The sequence below is a fragment of the Patella vulgata genome, chromosome 3 (assembly GCF_932274485.2).
Source record: "Patella vulgata chromosome 3, xgPatVulg1.2, whole genome shotgun sequence".
Lineage (NCBI taxonomy): Eukaryota > Metazoa > Mollusca > Gastropoda > Patellidae > Patella > Patella vulgata.
Window position 1 is genome coordinate 82305818 of NC_065881.2, and position 16538 is coordinate 82322355.

Consider the following 16538-nt stretch of genomic DNA (forward strand, 5'->3'; position numbering starts at 1 on the left):
AAAGTGACGGATGCTGCCCGAAAACGAACGATATTTGAAATAAAAAAAAACTTAAAACAATTTGATAGGGGGTCAAATATTATGCCAACATACTGATGTCACCCCCCCCCCCACCCCATTGTAGAAATCTGACCCCCTATATCTCGAAAACGCCCCCTCAAACGCCTGATCACAACCCAGCCTCGGAATCTTCGCAAAAAATTGGTCTAGAAAAAATTTGTCTCATAAATTCACAGCTCGGGTGGCGATCCCCCCCACCCCCTTTCAGCCACCGGACTAGGAGAAAACGAACGAGGGGAGACAAGCCAGATGCTAGATACAATTTAGTCCAGTAAAATATATAAAGACAACTCGAAAAACATCAGATTGTAATCCATTTGAAAATCAAAAAATTAGGTTAACATGGCGAATCCATGTACGGACAAAAGCATTTAGGACACCTATCGTGCATTTTACTGAATTTTGAGAATTATTTATATAAAGTCATATATTTCTTTCTGCCTTTTTTTATTCCGTCATCAATTACACGTTTATGTTTATCATAAAATACTAAAATATGCTATGATGATATTATATTCACAGTCTTTATAATTATATAATAAATCTGTCATTTAAACTACTATTAGGGCTATGATCGTTATTATTATATTATTATTATGGCTGTATATATATATATAGTGATTCACTATATATGAAATGAAATGAAATGGGGTTTACCGTCCTACTGTTCTGCTCCTAACCTGGGCTAATGAAGACGGGCATACGCCATACAGTGTGCTATGAGGGAAATTTTGCCCGGACAGCGGCACTACGGCCTACTCTTATATCGAATTCCAACTGCCAAGGGATCTTTTACGTGCACGCCAAAGTGTACACGGGACCTCGGTTTTTCGTCCCATCCGAACGACTAGACAGCTTTTCTTGTCAGGCCCTCCGTCCTTCATCACTGACAAGGGAGAACCACGCCGGAAAATCTGGATGAACTTTCTCGGCCAATGCAGGGATCGAACACCCGACCTCCAGGCTAGCGAGCTAGCGTCTTACCCACTTAGCCACGTGATTCCCTTCACTATATATATATACAGCCATAATAATAATATAAGAATAATGATCAAGCTTTATAGTTAGTACAATTCAATATAGCACCACAATACTTATATTCTACATAATATAATAATCTTTAATATTGTTTTATAGTAAATACTATATAATTATAATACTATTAACTCAATATAATCAAACAGACTAGAATCGAAATCTGACTTTATCACCATCACCTACACCATGATGTGATAAAGGTAGATCATTGTTGTTGATGTTACAGAGGTAGATGATCTTCTCCTGTTTTACACTGTAGATATTACAAATACAACAAACACCATCTGTACCATACTTCCTTCTATACTCCTCCTGTATTATAGATTCTAGTTCACTTATAGTTTTATCTCTACTAACACTTATAGCCATCATATAATACTCACTACCGCAAATACTGTAAATACTGTAAATACAGGTAAATATATATATTATAATACCTACCTCTATAAATACAGGTAAATATATTATAATTATGTTTCTTGTCAACCGTATTAATTAGTTAAAGAGAATATAGAATATAAAATAAGCTGAACAACTTCAAGGTGATTTACAATCTTCAATACATATCATGGCGGATCCAAGACTAGCTTAGAAATGTTTTAATTTTAGTTTGAGTAACAAGTCAATAAAGATCAGGTATCTACTTACATATTTCTTACATTAAGAGTTATCATATCATCCTCTGCTTTATTTATTTTTTTATTTACTTTCTTGACTCCTGTTTTATCTTCCACAACTTTAACCCTTGACTCAAGTTGTTGTATTTTGTCAGCTTGATTCTGTTTGTCTGATTGGAGTTTCTGTATCTTATCAGCTTGATTCTGATTGTCCAACTTGAGTTGTTGTATCTCATTCTTCATCCTGTCAACATCTTCTTTCAGTTGGTTAGTCGGATTATTTTGTATGTTGTGTTCACCTATTTGTACATTACAAGGGAGGTGGAAATTAAGACTCTGGTGATTGACAATCTGTTGAAGTGACTGTAAACATAATAATTTAGCTTGTATATACAGGGTCAGTCAGCATAGTGGATGTCTACACAATCAGAGAAGGAGTCTCTACGTACGACAAAAGATGAAATGAAATGAAATGGGCTTTAAAGTCCTACTGTTCTGCTCCTAACCTGGGCTAATGAAGACGGGCATACGCCATACAGTGTGCTATGAGGGAAATTTTGCCCGGGCAGCGGCGCTACGGCCTACTCTTATATCGAATTCCAACTGCCAAGGGATCTTTTACATGCACGCCAATATGTACACGGAACCTCGGTGTTTCGTCCCATCCGAACGACTAGACAGCTGTCCTTGTCAGGAGCTGCGTCAAGCATCACTGACAAGGGGAAACCATGCCGGAAAAGCTGGATGAAATTTCTCGACCAATGCAGGGATCGAACATCCGACCTCCAGGCTAACGAGCCAGCGTCTTACCCACTTAGCCACGTGATCCCCACGTACGACCGGATGTAGACAGGGACTTTTTCTTTTACTTTGGGGCCGTTTTAATTACGAATAGTTTTTGATAAATTGGAAAAATTGCCACCCGCCAATCTGATTAAAATACAGATCTATATTTTGTTTCAGCCGATAGCGGAGGGATAGAGAAATGGGTTTAACGTCCACTCGACACAAACTAGGTCATTTCGGGACTAGCATATGGTTAAATTTAATTTCAATAATTGGCTTGTGCGTATGGGTCTTTAGTAGTGAGGGGGGGGGGGACTTGAGAATCTAGTGAAGCCTTGAAGCCAGAAAGCACCATTTACAGTCAGTGTGGGGACCCAGTAATAAAGGTAGGTGTGGTCACATGGGTTGTTTGCAGGGTGAGTCGAGTGATCTAACACCTGTTGACCAAAACGTCTGTCATTGAGTAAAGTGTACTGGACTCGAAATGAGGTCGTATCCTAACCTCGTGGGGTTTCTCTAGGTTTTATCCGGGTTGCTTCCGGTGATAAAGACTTTGATAAAGATTAATTTCTATATATTGTATGGAAACAATATAACTTGTTTTGTATTGGGGGAGGGGGAGGGGGATGGCCGAATGGTTAGCATGCGCGCGCTGTATCATAAGGCCTGTCATTGAGTCAACTGGCGTGGTTTCGAATCCCCGGTTGTACGTGACAAGAAGTAGGGTCGCCTGTCCAACCTCGTGGGTTTTCTCCGGGTCCCCCGGTTTCCTCCCAATGCTAAAGACCCCCACGCGCAAGCAAATTATTGAAATAAAATTTAAAAAACATATGTTAGTCCCGAAATGACCTAGTTTGTGTCGAGTGGACGTTAATCCCCATTTCTCTCTCTGTTTTGTATTGAGTCAGACTTCTTCGGTTGTTTGTTCGTGAGACGTCTGCTTTTAATACAGATGGTGGTGTAGCAGACGCCGAATGGACTTTATTTCCTAGATAACAAACCTTATCTCTCAACCCTCCGTGTTTCACATCAGTATATCTCAGCGTTTTTAGTTACGTTCTCGTAGCTATTTATTTCCATTTTCAATAATTTCCATATATTTATAGGTCTTTGTCCCATCCGTAAGCATTTCTTATAGCTGGATTGAGTCATTTGTAAAGAGTGTCGGGTTTGCTGTAGAAATAGTTCCACTACGATGTTTCCAACTTGCCCCCGGGCACAGTAGGGGATGGTTCTAAGGACTTAATTGATGCAAGTTTTGTAAAACAGTTACGGGATAACTCCTGTACTGTCCTATCAATAATTGTAGTGTATCCTTACAATCTTTTGAATTTCACAGATATGTTAATTCTACTTACCATATCAGACATCGTGGTGTTGTTATAGTAACAGATTTACAAATTGCTTCTGCTCTGATCAACAAAAATGGCGAGACAAAATGAAAGGAAATATTTAACAAAATGTCCAACAGGGAAATCCCCGTCTATTTGCGGCTATGATCTAAGCGTTATAGACTAGATTCTACGGGTCTTGTGTTTAATAGTTGCAAGATAATAACATGATAGTCTAGTCTACTGTTACGTCAGCATATTATTAAATACTGGGAATACCCACTGCTATAAACTTGGTAAATGTTTTATTAGTATGATGATAAAGTTAAAGGTAGACAACTCCAATTAAAGACAATCGGAAGCAGACCACCATTACTTTCCCAGGTTGTGGGTTGAGGTGGGTGGGGTATTTACGATGATTCTGCCATTTTACAATTTTAAACTAATGATATATTTTCCTATAACCTCCGACGGTCCTTGTGTCTACAATCCAGACCCATGATTTGATTAACATGGGTGAAGTGACTGAATAGTACAGGTGTTACGCTGGGATTCGCAGGTATGACATCTAGTTAGAGAAATGAAATAGTGTTTAACGTCGACACTCGAAACAAAATATGTTACATGTCAACACTGACATATAACAATGGTATGGCATGGTATTAGAACCAGAGTACTGGATAGATAACATGCTATTAGAAACAGGGCACAGGATAGATGGCATGTTATCAGAACAAGAGAACTGGATAGATGGCATGTTATTGAAACCATGGCACAGGATAGATGACATGTTATTAGAACAAGCCATTTAGAGCTCTGGATAGATATCATTTAGTTGATCTGTGTGTCGTAATATAAAAATATGATATTTGTTTTCTTGTTAAAAGAATTGTTCAAGTAAAATGTTCTTAGTAATCTTTTGTCTCAAGAGGACAAGACAGAGTAGAATCTGAAACCAGCGAATTCTGGCATGTTTCAATCCCAGGTCAGGAAAACTGTCTACTGCAGGTGATTAAAGCCACAAACAAATGCGATACCCATGACAACATATCCTGAAGACAGTAACACAGACAAAATGGAATTGGGTTTAACATCCTACTGTTTGGCCTCGACTATGCTAATAAAGATGGGCATACACAGTGTGTAATGAGGGAATTTTTGCCTGGACAGTGGCGCTAGCTACAGCCTACTATTATATCAAATTTCAACTTCCAAGGGATCTTTTATGTGCACACCTATCTGTATCCGGGACCTCAGTTTTTTTCGTCCCATCCTAACAACTAAACGTTGTCCCATGCCATGCCCATTTTCCTGCTCCACTGACACGGGGGAACCATACCGGAAAATCCCGATCAACTTTCTCGGCCAACACAGGCAGGGAATGAACAGTGGACCTCCAGGTTATTTAGCCAACGTCTTACTCACTGAGTCACCATGGCTCCAGTAACAGAGACACCTATCAACACAGTATAATTGCCTATGAGGCAGTTAGTATCACGCACTGACAGTAAAAGATGAAAGCATCTTTATATTGGGCATTTCTATTTTTATGTTTATGTAAACAATGCGAAGTAAGGATAATAATTGTGCACGGAATTTCCGTGAACAATTCTTCGATTTTCAACTGCCAAGGGATCTTTTATGTGCACCCCAACGTGCACCCGCTACCACTGACAAGTGAAGGGGGGGGTTTGAAAAATTCTGAAGGTGTCGCTCCACATGACCACCACAACCCCACTTTTTATTCAAAGCTTTTAACTATCTCCAAAGAGCAGAACACATTTTACGGTTTTATTTTTTTATATTTAAATTCAACTAAGATAGTAATTTGAACCGTGACAGAACAGCAAGGGATCTGTATTTTATCTTCTAGTATTTATCAGACAATATTTATGGGTACACCCTTCTCCTCCAGCCCCCAGGCCCCTCAGTCCTGCAAAAAGTTTCGCCCCCCCCCCCTCCCTGTGAAAAAATTGTCGACGATAGATATATTTTACAGCACCCCCGAGACTCGTTGCTCTGAGCTAATTACGGCCCTGTCGCCCCCTCACCCCAGAAACACACTGGACACATTACTTGAAGACATTAGATATATATATATATATATATATATACAAATTTATTACTCCAGGGTAAAACTGTACTTAAATTGATTGTTTAACATTTAATTGAGAGAGAGACACACATACACACAAACTAGGTCATTTCATGACTAACATATGATTCAATTTTCATCCACTAATTTGCTTGTGCGTAGGGGTCTTTAGGAGGGCCTGGAGAAAACCCATGAAGCTTAATAAGTTGAAGTGTGGGGGTCGCTAAGCTACGGCACTTGACTCACTTAGAGAGAGAGAGAGAGAGAGAGAGAGAGAGGAGGGGGTAACATCCACAGTACACTGATACAAGTTTATTTATTGTCTGCCTAGGAGCTACCCAGGATAAAACGAACGAAGTTAGACAAGCCAGATGTTTGATAAAATTTAGTCCAGTAAAATATATTAAAACAACTCGAAAAACATCAGATTGTAATCGATTTGAAAATCAAAAAATTAGGTTAACATGGCAAATCAATGTACGGACAAAATCATTTAGGGCATCCATCGTGCATTTGACTGAATTTTGAGAATTATTTATACAAAGTCAAATATTTTCTTTCTGCTTTTTTTTTTATTCCGTCATCAATTACATGGTGACGTCATACCTGCTCTCTTGTTGTCTCCCACTTCCCCATGCACACATATAAACACTACAATATAATACGGTTCATGTATTCATTATGTTTGTCATAAAACACTACAATATAATACGGTTCATGTATTATATAATACGGTTCATGTATTCATTATGTTTGTCATAAAACACTACAATATAATACGGTTCATGTATTCATTATGTTTGTCATAAAACACTACAATATAATACGATTCGTGTATTCATTATGTTTGTCATAAAACACTACAATATAATACGGTTCATGTATTCATTATGTTTGTCATAAAACACTACAATATAATACGGTTCATGTATTCATTATGTTTGTCATAAAACACTACAATATAATACGGTTCATGTATTCATTATGTTTGTCATAAAACACTACAATATAATACGGTTCATGTATTCATTATGTTTGTCATAAAACACTACAATATAATACGGTTCATGTATTCATTATGTTTGTCATAAAACACTACAATATAATACGGTTCATGTATTCATTATGTTTGTCATAAAACACCACAATATAATACGGTTCATGTATTCATTATGTTTGTCATAAAACACTACAATATAATACGGTTCATGTGTTCATTATGTTTGTCATAAAACACTACAATATAATACGGTTCATGTATTCATTATGTTTGTCATAAAACACTACAATATAATACGGTTCATGTATTCATTATGTTTGTCATAAAACACTACAATATAATACGGTTCATGTGTTCATTATGTTTGTCATAAAACACTACAATATAATACGGTTCATGTGTTCATTATGTTTGTTATAAAACACTACAATATGATATGATGATGACATATTATATTCACAGTCTTTATAATAAATCTGTCATTTATACCACCACTAGGTCTATATCATATATACAGCCATAATTAGTACAATAATAATGATCAAGTTACATGTAAAAAGCTTTATAGTTAGTATGTGTAATTCAATACTTTAATAGTTTATCATTTATACCACCACAATACTTATATATATATATATATATATATATACTATTTATACCACCACAATACTTATATATATATATATACTATTTATACCACCACAATACTTATATATATATATATATACTATTTATACCACCACAATACTTATATTCTACATAATATGATAAGTATTGTTTTATAGTTTAAGTATGTATATGATTATTAAATAACCCAATATAATCAAACTGGTACCCCCAGTCAAGTTTATCAAACATGACTCCCACTGGTAAAGACCCCTACGCGCAAGCGAATTATGTAAATAAAATTAAACCATATGTTAGTCCCGAAATGACCTAGTTTGTGTCGAGTGGACGTTAAACCCCATTTCTCTCTATCTCTCTATCAAACATGACTCTAGCCCGCAGTAGACTTTATCACCATCACCTACACCGTAATGTGATAATGATAGATCTTTGTTGTTGTTACGGTGGTAGATGATCTTCCCCTGTTTTACACAGTAGATACGATAAATACAACAAACACCACGATCTCTACCATACTTCCTTCTATACTCCTCCTTTATTTCAGATTCTAGTTCACTTACAGTTTTATCTCTACTAACACTTGTATCACTTATATCACCATACCTACTGTAAATACAGGTAAATATATATAATACCTACCTCTATAGATACAGGTAAATATATTATAAATAGTTAAAGAGAATATAGAATATAAAATATGTTGGACAACATCAAGGTGATTTACAATCTTCAATACACATAATGAAGGATCCAAGATTAGATTAGAAATGTTTTAATTTGTATAAAGATGAGATCTACTTACATCCGTTTTACAGTAAGAGTTATCATATCATCCTTTACTTTATTTATAGTTTTATCTACTTTCTTGACTCTTGTTTTATCTCCCACAACTTTAACTCTTGATTCAAGGAGTTGTATTTTGTCAGCTTGATTCTGTTTATCGGATTGAAATTGTAGATTATCCAACTTGAGTTGTTGTATCTCGTCAGCACGGTTCTGATTGTCCAACTTGAGTTGTTGTATCTCATTCTTCATTTTTTCAACATCTTCTTTGAGTTGGTTAGTCAGATTATTTTGTATGTTGTGTTCACCTATTTGTACATTACAAGGGAGGTGGAAATTAAGACTCTGGTGATTGACAATCTGTTGAAGTGACTGTAAACATTAAATATATTTTATTTAGCTTGTATATACACGGTCAGTCACCATAGTAGATGTCTACACAATAGCCTGTATATACACGGTCAGTCACCATAGTGGATGTCTACACAATAGCTTGTATATACACGGTCTACACAATAAGAGAAGGAACCTCTACGTACGACAGGAAGTAGATATAGGCCTTTTTATTAACTTTGGGGCCATTTTAATCACGAATAGTGTTTGATAAATTGGAAAGATTGCCACCAGTTAAAAGTAAAGAAACATCAGGATATACTCGATAAGTTAATCATCTAAAGTCATTTCTTTTTTCAAAAAAATCTCGACCAGCTGGGGAACAATGAAATGAAATTTAAGGTCTTATTGTTCTGCTCTGCCTTACTCTTCCGAATGGGGGGGGGGGGGGGCACAATGAATATGTATATGTCCATTCTTATATCGAGGGCATTCTTACATCAGCATATATCCTTTGCCGCAATATGATGATGTAATAATCATGAATGATAATGATGCCAAACAGAGCGGAGAAATAGAGAAATGGAATTAAACGTCCACTCGACACATACTAGGTCATTTCGAGACTAACATATTGTTTAATTTTATTTCAATAATTGGCTTGTGCGTATAGGTGTTTAGTAGTGGGAGGAACTTGAGAATCTGGATAAAACCCACGAGGTTGGACAGGTGCCACCCGAGAGGACCCTTGACGCTAGAAAGCACCATTTACTGTCGGTGTGGGGACGCAGTAATAAAGTTGGGTGTGGTGGATTGTTTCCAGGGTGAGTTGAGTGGTCTAACGCCTTTAGACCATAAGGTCTGTCATTGAGTAAAGGTCTGTGTTGCGGTTTTTCAATCATCAGTTTATACTTGACAATAAATTGAGTCACCTGCCTATTAACCTCGTGGGGTTTCTCTGGGTTTTATCCGGGTTGCTCCTGGTGATAAAGACCTTGATAAAGATTAATTTCTATATATTGTATGGAAACTATATAAATTGTTTTGAGTCAGACTTGTTCGTTTGTTTGTACGTGGGGGATTACGTCTGCTTAATACAGATGGTGGTGTAGCAGACGTCGAGTGGACGTATTTCCATTTTCAATAATTTCCATATATTTATAGGTCTTTTTGTCTCATCCGTAAACATTTTTTATAGCTGGATTGAGTCGTTTGTAAAAAGTGTCGGGTTTACTGTAGCAATAGTTCCACTACGATGTTTCCGTCTTGCCTCCAGTCACAGTAGGGGATGGTTCTAAGGACTTAATTTATGCCAGTTTTGTAAATCAGTTATGGGATAACCCCTGTACTTTCCTATCAATAATTGTAGCATCAGTCAACAACATATATCCCGCAATCTAGGCTTAGTGTAGATAAGAAACCTCATCCCTCCACCCTCCGTATATCTCAATGTTTTTAGCTACGTTCTCGTAGCTAGGCCAAGTGTATCCTTACAATCTGTTGAATTTCACAGACATATGTTAATTCTACTCACCATATCAGACATCATGATGTTGTTATAGTAGTAACAGATTTAATACACACAACTTTCTTCTACTCGGATCAACAGAAAGGGCCAGACAAGCGCGAAGGCAATATTTAATAAAATCTCCAACAGGGAAATCCCCGTCTATTTGCGGCTATGATCTAAGCGCTGTAGACAAGATTATACTGGTCTTGTGTTTACAAACTAATAACAGGACAGTCTAGTCTACTGTTACGTCAGCATATTATTAAATAATGGGAATACCCCAATATAAACCGGTTAGACCGGTCTATAACTAACACTACCTCATATTCACTGTGATGTGCAATAGAGATTATAATGTTTTGGGTGTACACATTCTGGTACTTAGGTATTCTATGCTAATCTTATAGAAAACTGTTTTTTATTTGTACCGTACGATCATTATATAGGTAAAGGTAAATAACTCCAATTAAAGACATCGGGATGCAGACAACTATTCTCAATTTCATTTTAATGTTAATTCTGGCATGCTTTCCCGACTGGGGGCCGGCTCCAACCTTTTCTCAAATATGGAACAATAATTGACCATGTCTTTAAATTGCTCCAAGGTTTGTATGTGGCTGCCACGTGAAAATTTGAAATACTCCAACCAGAAGTAGCCTACTATAAACATATCACCATAACCAACCTCTTAGTTCTGTCATCCTTCCGCCTTTAAACCATAAATATTTACCTGGCAGAAACCATCAATATTTACAAAGACCTGCAACATTGAGTTCCAGCAAACCGAGGATTTGTAATGTTCAGTTTGTCTGTTAGATGGATGACAAATATGTTATATTCTAACGAGTTAACGAATGGCTTGGGTTAGGTATTGTATGTCAAAATTATTTTGTAGAACATAAATTTAAAAAACTAAAAACAAAAAAAAACTAACCCTTTAGGGTTTGTCAACTTTAAAACTTTAACTTTTAAGACGATTTATCAAAACAATACTTGACTGAATTTGCGATATGACACACTTCCAACTCATGTAGGGGGGTTGGATGGCCGGATGGTTAGCACGTGCGCGCTGTATCATAAGGTCAGTCATTGAGTCAACTGGCGTGGCTTTGAATCCCCGGTTGTACGCGACAAGGAGTAGGGTCGCCTGTCCAGCCTCGTGGGTTTTCTACGGGTCCTCCGGTTTCCTCCCAGTGCTAAAGACCCATATGGGCAAACAAATATTTGAAATAAAATTAAACCATATGTGAGTCCCGAAATGGCCTAGTTTGCATCGAGTGGACGTATTATTTGTTGACAGTGTAAATGCGATCTAGATTTTAATATTTAATTTGGTTTATTGGAATAATACAGGATAGTCAAACGGTTAAACTAAATATTCCTGTCTTTGAGACAACATTTCCTGATCACATGTACTCTTCTTACCCTTGGAGCCAACATAGTCTTACAGACAACATTGACCCTTCTTACTCTTGGAGCCAACATAGTCTTACAGACAACATTGACCCTTCTTACTCTTGGAGCCAACATTCGACCCAGAATGTTATTACAGACAACGAATGAAGAGAACCTTGAATTGTATTGGAACTTTAAACTTGCATACATTTACTAATTTTATTTTTTGTGAGTTTCTCTATTGTCAATTGTCAAGGACTTCGTAAAAGGAGAGAGAGAGAGAGAGAGAGAGAGAGAGAGAGGGGGGGGGCATTCACTGGACACAGATACAAGTTTATTGATTGTCTGTCTAGGAGCTACCCAGGATAAAACGAAGTTAGACAAGCCAGATGTTTGATAAAATTTAGTCCAGTAAAATATAAAAACAACTAAAAAACAACAGATTTTAATCGATTTGAAAATAAAAAAAAAATAGGTTAACATGGCGAATCCATGTACGGACAAAAGCATTTAGGACATCTATCGTGCATTTTACTGAATTTTGAGAATTAATTATATAAAGTCAAATATTTTCTTTCTGCTTTTTTTTATTCCGTCATCACTTACATGGTGACGTCATACATACCCTCATGTTGTCTCCTACTCCCTCTTGCATACACATATAAACATTACAATATAATACGGTTCATGTATTCATTATGTTTGTCATAAAACACTACAATATAATACGGTTTCTCACAAAACACGTATAAGCACTACATGATATGATGATGATATTATATTCACAGTCTTTATAATAAATCTGTCATTTATACCACCACTAGGTCTATATCATATATACAGCCATAATTAGTACAATAATAATGATCAAGTTACATGTAAAAGGCTTTAAAGTTAGTATGTGTAATTCAATACTTTAATAGTTTATCATTTATACCACCACAATACTTATATATATATATATATATATATATATACTATTTATACCACCACAATACTTATATATATATATATATACTATTTATACCACCACAATACTTATATATATATACTATTTATACCACCACAATACTTATATATATATACTATTTATAGCACCACAATACTTATATTCTACATAATATGATAAGTATTGTTTTATAGCACCACAATACTTATATCTTACATAATATAATAATGTTGAATATTGTTTTATAGCACCACAATACTTATATCTTACATAATATAATAATGTTGAATATTGTTTTATAGCACCACAATACTTATATCTTACATAATATTATAATGTTGAATATTGTTTTATAGTACCACAATACTTATATCTTACATAATATTATAATGTTGAATATTGTTTTATAGTACCACAATACTTATATCTTACATAATATAATAATGTTTAATATTGTTTTATAGTACCACAATACTTATATCTTACATAATATTATAATGTTTAATATTGTTTATTATAGCATCACAATACTTATATCTTACATAATACAAATGTATAATAATGTTGAATATTGTTTTATAGTAAGTACTATATGATTATAATACTATTAACTCAATATTCTCAAACAATTGACTTTATCACCCTCACCTACACCATAATGTGATAATGGTAGATCTTTGTTGTTGGTATATTTGTAGATGTTCTTATGTTTTACACTGTAGATATGATAAATAGAACAAATATAACAAACACCACCATCTCCACCATACTTCCTTCTATACTCCTCTTGTATTATAGGTTCTAGTTCACTTATAGTTTTATCTCTACTAACACTTATAGCCATCTTACCTCTACCACCACTGTAAATACAGGTAAATATATATATTATAATACCTATCTCTATAGATACAGGTAAATATATTATAATTATAATTCTTGTATATCAAGTAGTTAAAGAGAATATAGAATATAAAATAAGTTGAACAACATCAATGTGATTTACAATCTTCAATACATATCATGAAGGATCCAAGTTTGATTTTATGTCAATTAAGACCAGGTCAGGTATCTACTTACATCCGCCTTACATTAAGAGTTATCATATCATCGTTTTGATTCTGTTTGTCTGATTGAAGTTGTTGTATCTCATTCTTCATCCTGTCAACATCTTCTTTGAGTTGGTTGGTCGGATGATTTTGTATGATGTTGTGTTCTCCTATTTGTAAATTACAAGGGAGGTTGAAATTAAGACTCTGGTGATTGACAATCTGTTGAAGTGACTGTAAACATAAAATATATTTTATTTAGCTTGTATACACACGGTCAGTCACCATAGTAGATGTCTACACATTAGCTTGTATATACACGGTCAGTCACCATAGTAGATGTCTACACAATATTTTATTTAGCTTGTATACACAGGGTCAGTCACCATAGTGAATGTCTACACAATAAGAGAAGGAGCCTCTACGTACGACAGGAAGTAGATATGGGCTTTTTATAACTTTGGGGCCGTTTTAATCACGAATAGTTTTTGATAAATTGGAAAGATTGCTACCAGTTAAAAGTAAAGAAACATAAAGATATACTCGATATACCATCTACAGTCATTTTTTTTTTCAAAAAAATCTCGACCAGCTGGGGAAGATTGAAATGGAATTCAAGGTCCTATTGTTCTGCTCTGCCTAACTCTTCCGATTGGGGGGGGGGGGGACAATGAATATGTATATGTCCATTCTTATATCGAGGGCATTCTTACATCAGCATATATCCTCGTGGATTGTTTGCAGGGTGAGTCTAGTGGTCTAATGCCCTAAGACCATAAGGTCTGTTATTGAGTAAAGGTCTGTTATTGAGCAATGTGTTGCGGTTTTAAATCTCCGGCTTGTACTTGACAAGAAATGGAGTCGCCTTTCTAACCTCGTGGGGTTTCTCTGGGTTTTATCCGGGTTGCTCCTGGTGATAAAGACCACGATAAAGATTAATTTCTATATATTATATTGAAACAATATAACTTGTATTGAGATTGGGTCAGACTTGTTCGGTTGTTCGTTCGCTGGGATACGTCTGCTTTTAATATAGATGGTGATGTAGAAGACGTCGAATGGACGTTATTTCCATTTTCAATAATTTCCATATATTTATAGGTCTTTTTGTGTCATGCGTAAGCATTTTTACAGCTGGATTGAGTCGTTTGTAAAGAGTGTCGGGTTTACTGTAGAAATAGTTCCACTACGATGTTTCCAACTTGCCCCCGGTCACAGTAGGGGATGGTTCTAAGGACGTAATTGATGCAAGTTTTGTAAAACAGTTACGGGATAACTCCTTCACTTTCCTATCAATAATTGTAGCATCGGACAAGATAGACCCCGCAATCTAGACATAGTTTATCTTTACAATCGGTTGAAAATTCACAGACATGTTAATTCTACTCACCGTATCAGACATCATGATGTTGTTATAGTAACAGATTCTTAAACACACAACTTTCTTCTACTCTGGTCAACAGAAATGGCGAGACAAAATGAAAGGAAATATTTAATAAAATCTCCAACAGGGAAATCTCCGTCTATTTGCGGCTATGATTTAAAGTGTCGTAGACGAGATTATACTTGTCTTGTGTTTTGTTGTTATAAATTAATAACATGATAGTCTAGTCTACTCTTACGTCTGCATATTATTAAATACTGGGAAATATCCACAGAGTAAAGTTTTACTCTGTGGAATACCCACAATATAAATGAAATGAAATGAGGTTTAACCATAGAGTTATATATAGAAACTAGAGTCCGCACTGATCACGTGACCCCCCATGACTACAACGTTAATAGTCTCTATCATCCAGAAAAATATTCTACGAATATTAGTCTGGACAGGTTGTCAACATTTGAGAAAAATTGGCTAGATAAGCCGGTCTTTCACATTATCATAAACAATGTCTAAGGGAGATAACTCCTTAAATTTAAGATGTTTACGCCCATGAAATTAATTTAAGAATGTCATTTCAAAAAATTCATTTGATTGCATGCGAGTCCAATATCTAACACTCTTACTTTTTTATTGTAAAATTTCTCTCTTCATTGAGCCATATCTATGCTTTTAAAATTAATCCTAATTCGTCGTCACGATTCATGTTTGTTTATATTAATGCAAGAATTATGGGATTTATTGTGGGAAGGGGCGCAACTCTTACTTGACTTGGCTAAAGAGACTGGATAATCAACCACATTAAAAACCAAACTCCCGGTTACGCATGGGCAATGGACTTTACGTCAAATATTGACAACCTTCCCAGACCCTCCGTATGTTGAAGACTAGGAGGTTGTGGGTGACCGAGACTACAACGTTAAAGGTTTGTGCCGGGATGGAGCGACGGCCGCCATGTTAGTTCCGGGGAGTATGAACCTAAATACCCGGATGTTCACTATGTTATCGCATCAATCAATCTATGTCAAACTGTTTCAGAACGTGCACAAATATTAAATTTTCTCACCCAAATTTTTATTGTTTAATAAAAATAATAATAAAGATCCATGGACCGACTTATCTCCGGCCTCCACTTTCCACAGTAAAGGTTATAGAACATTTTAATTTGACATGTCAGCGATTTCGACCGCAGTTTCTCTACGTCTACCTACTTGTACTTACCTTCGCTTTCTCTTTTAATTTTTATTAAAATATTGATCTTTTAAATTAGTGCAATGTACACAATAAGTATTCCTATACAGTAAATTTGTTAAATTGGTTTAGAAATTTATGGAACTAATTAATAAAGAGTGTAGAGAAATGAATGGGGTTTTTTTTTAACAATAAAAGTGAACAGAAATCAATAGCCGGCAGAATTATATGTACCGATATTTTTATTTATTTGTTAATTATTTTATTTTATGAAATTAGGGAATGAAAAGTGAAGAAAAATTAATAGCCTACGTAAAATGTTGTATTTCTATTTACCGGTATTTATTTATTTGTTAATTATTTTTAGAAATTTATGGAACTGAAAAGGGAACAGAA

At 35.4% G+C, this 16538-nt stretch overlaps 3 long non-coding RNA genes across 3 annotated transcripts; all 3 read right to left on the reverse strand.

Moving 5' to 3' along the window:
- Positions 1-304: 304 nt before the first annotated feature.
- On the reverse strand, positions 305-4018 carry LOC126816984 (uncharacterized). Its single transcript, XR_008787735.1, has 3 exons — positions 3860-4018; positions 1747-2078; positions 305-1501 (listed from the first exon to the last, which is right to left on the reverse strand). It is a non-coding gene; the product is annotated as an uncharacterized LOC126816984 (long non-coding RNA).
- Positions 4019-7605: 3587 nt separating this feature from the next.
- LOC126816990 (uncharacterized) lies at positions 7606-10348 on the reverse strand. The gene is made up of 3 exons (XR_007678709.2): positions 10205-10348; positions 8357-8709; positions 7606-8160 (listed from the first exon to the last, which is right to left on the reverse strand). It is a non-coding gene; the product is annotated as an uncharacterized LOC126816990 (long non-coding RNA).
- Positions 10349-12723: 2375 nt separating this feature from the next.
- Positions 12724-15174, reverse strand: LOC130012313 (uncharacterized). Its single transcript, XR_008787736.1, has 3 exons — positions 14961-15174; positions 13602-13804; positions 12724-13384 (listed from the first exon to the last, which is right to left on the reverse strand). It is a non-coding gene; the product is annotated as an uncharacterized LOC130012313 (long non-coding RNA).
- Between the last annotated feature and the right edge of the window lie 1364 nt (positions 15175-16538).